Source organism: Cervus elaphus, chromosome 21 (genome assembly GCF_910594005.1).
Source record: "Cervus elaphus chromosome 21, mCerEla1.1, whole genome shotgun sequence".
In the NCBI taxonomy this organism is placed as follows: domain Eukaryota; kingdom Metazoa; phylum Chordata; class Mammalia; order Artiodactyla; family Cervidae; genus Cervus; species Cervus elaphus.
Window position 1 is genome coordinate 43,027,895 of NC_057835.1, and position 3,393 is coordinate 43,031,287.

The window sequence follows — 3,393 nt, forward strand, 5'->3', positions numbered from 1 at the left end:
TCCAACACCACAGTTCAAAAGCATCAATTCTTTGGTGCTCAGCTTTCTTTATAGTCCAACTCTAACATCCATACATGAGTACTGGAAAAACCATAGCTCTGACCAGATGGACTTTGTCAGCAAAGTAATGTCTCTGCTTTTTAATGTGCTGTCTAGGTTAGTCATAGCTTTTCTTTCAAGGAGCAAACATCTTTTTATTTCATGGCTGCAGTCACCATCTGCAGTGATTTTGGAGCCCCCCTCAAAATAAAGTCTGTTACTGTTTCCATTGTTTCCCCATCTATTCGCCATGAAGTGATGGGACCAGATGCCATGATCTTAGTTTTCTGAATGTTAAGTTTTAAGCCAACTTTTTCACTCTCCTCTTTCACTTTCATCAAGAGGTTCTTTAGTTCTTCTTCGTTTTCTGCCATAAGGGTGGTGTCATCTGCATACCTGAGATTATTGATATTTCTCCCTGAAATCTTGATTCCAGCTTATGCTTCATCCAGCCTGGCATTTCATATGATGTACTCTGCATATAGGTTAAATAAGGAGGGTGACAGTATACATCCTTGACGTACTCCTTTCCCAATTTGGAGCCCAGTCTGTTGTTCCTTGTCTGGTTCTAGTTGTTACTACTTGACCTACATACAGATTTCTCAGGAGGCAGGTAAGGTGATCTGGTATTCCCATCTCTTGAAGAATTATCCACAGTTTGTTGTGATCCACACAGTCAAAGGCTTTGGCATGGCCAATAAAGCAGAAGTAGACATTTTTCTGTAACTCTTGGTTTTTTGATGATCCAACGGATGTGGGCAATTTGATCTCTGGTTCCTTGGGACACTAGTCCTCCGTCTTCTTGGTCTGTTGGCTTTCCAAAAAAGTCACTATTCCTTGCCCCAACACCTCGTCTCTCAATTTATTGGTCTGTCATGCAGCAAGATGGCTTCCTTGGTAGCTCAGAAGGTAAATAATTCACCTGCAATCTGGGAGACATGGGTTTGATCCCTGGGTCGGGAAGATCCCCTGGAGTAGGAAACGGGAACTCATTCCATTATTCTTGCTTGGAGAATTCCATGGAGAGAGGAACCTCACAGCCTACTGTCCATGGGGTTGCAAAGAGTTGGACATGACTGAGAACTAACACTGCACTTTCACTTTTTTTTTTTTTTTTTTTTTTTTTTAGCTCTGTGTCCCGGCGCTTGAGGATAGAACCGGCGGATTGCTGGCCGCCGGTACCGAAGACATGACGCCGAGGGGGCCAGAGCCCGTTCCCTCTACCTCCGTACATTACGCGGATCGGGACTGCACGCCCGACCCCCGCCAAGAAAAGGAGGGTCCACAGGCGCCGTCCCCCCTCCACAAGAACACCAGCCCGATCCCCACGCCCAGCAGGCCACACTCACTCAGTCGCCGCCCTCTGCACTTTCACTTTTCATGCAGCAAGTAGTGTGAACTTGGACTCAGTAACAAATGCACCTATAAAGTCTCCTTTCTCAGAAAGCAGCATTTGCCATATCACTCCCTTTTGTTTGCAAACAAAGAAATTTCTCAAGTTTTCTTTGAATCACCTTTCCTTTCTGGTTGTATTTAAAAATCTTATTGTTCATTACCTTCTGATTTCTTTTCATTTGGAACTCCAGTGCTGAGTATACCATGGCTTCTGTCTAACCATTGAGTCTCCATTCTATTTTTAAAAATGTATTTCTTTATTTTAATTGGAGGCTAATTATTTACATATTGTGGTGGTTTTGGCCGTACATCAACATGACTCAGCCGTGGGTGTACATGTGTCCTCCTGTCCTGAACCCCCCCCTCACCTCCTTCCCCATCCTTCTTCCCCATCCCTCTGGGTTGTCCCAGAACACAGGCTTTGAGTGCCCTGCTTCATGCACAGAACTTGCACCGGTCAGCTATGTTACATATGGTAATATACATGTTTCAGTGCTATTCTCTCAAACATCCCACCCTCACCTTCTACCACAGATTTTTAAAAAGATATTTTTAGAGCAGTTTGAAGCATACAACAAAGTTGAGGGGAAAATACAGAGATTTCCATATATGTCCTGTCCTCGCGTATTCATAGCCTACCCGTTAACAAAGTTAGTGGAGGCGATGGAATTCCAGCTCTTTCAAATCCTAAAAGATGATGCTGTTAAAGTGCTGCACTCAATATGCCAGCAAATATGGAAAACTCAGCAGTGAACACAGGACTGGAAAAGATGCTTTCATTCCAGACCCAAAGAAGGGCAATGCCAAATAATGTTTCAACTACCACACAATTGCACTCATTGCGCATGCTAGCAAAGTAGAGCTCAAAATTCTCTGAGCCAGGCTTCAATACTACGTGAACCAAGAATTTCTAGATGTTCAAACTAGATTTAGAAAAAGCAGAGGAACCAGAAAGCAAATTGCCAACATCCAGGGCTTCCCTGATAGCTCAGATGGTAAAGTGTCTGCCTACAATGCGGGAGACCTGGGTTCGATCCCTGGGTTGGAAAGATCCCCTGGAGAAGGAAATGGCAACCCACTCCAGTACTCTCTCCTAGAAAATCCCATGGACTGAGGAGCCTGATGGGCTATAGTCCATGGGGTTGCAAAGAGTCGGACATGACTGAGCAACTTCACTTTCATTATTGTATCATAGGAAAAGGAAGAGAATTCTAGAAAAACATCTACTTCTGCTTCATTGACTATGCTAAAGCCTTTGACTGTGTGGATCACAACAAACTGTGGAAAATTCTTAAAGAAATGGGAATACCAGACTACCTATCTGCCTCCTGAGAAATCTGTATGCAGGTCAAGAGGCAACAGTTAGAATGGGACATGGAACAACAGACTAGTTCCAAATCGGGAAAGGAGTACATCTAGGCTGTATATTGTTACCTTGCTCATTTAACTTATATGCAGAGTACATCATGAGAAATACTGGGCTGGATGAAGCACAAGCTGGAATCAAGATTGCTGGGAGAAATATCAATAACCTCAGATATGCAGATGATACCACCCTTATGGCAGAAAGTGAAGAGGAACTAAAGAACCTCTTGCTGAAAGTGAAAGAGGAGAGTGAAAAAGCTGGTTTAAAACTCAACATTCAAAAAACTAAGATCATGGCAAAGTGATGGTCCCATCACTTTGTGGCAAATAGATGGGGAAATAATGGAAACCATGACAGACTTTATTTTCTTGGGGCTCCAAAATCACCTCAGATGGTGACTGCAGTCACAAAATTACAAGATGCTTGCTCCATGGAAGAAAAACTACAACATACCTAGACAGTGTATTAAAAAGCAGAGACAGTGCTTTGCCAACAAAAGTCCATCTAGTCAAAGCTATGGTTTTTCCAAATGGATGTGAGAGTTGGACCATAAAAAAGGCTGAATGCTGAAGAATTGATGTTTTTGTACTGTG

The 3,393-nt window shown here is 43.1% G+C and overlaps 1 non-coding gene across 1 annotated transcript; it reads right to left on the minus strand.

Moving 5' to 3' along the window:
- Positions 1-1,170: 1,170 nt before the first annotated feature.
- On the minus strand, positions 1,171-1,319 carry LOC122679704. Its single transcript, XR_006336494.1, has one exon. It is a non-coding gene; the product is annotated as a small nucleolar RNA SNORA57 (small nucleolar RNA).
- Between the last annotated feature and the right edge of the window lie 2,074 nt (positions 1,320-3,393).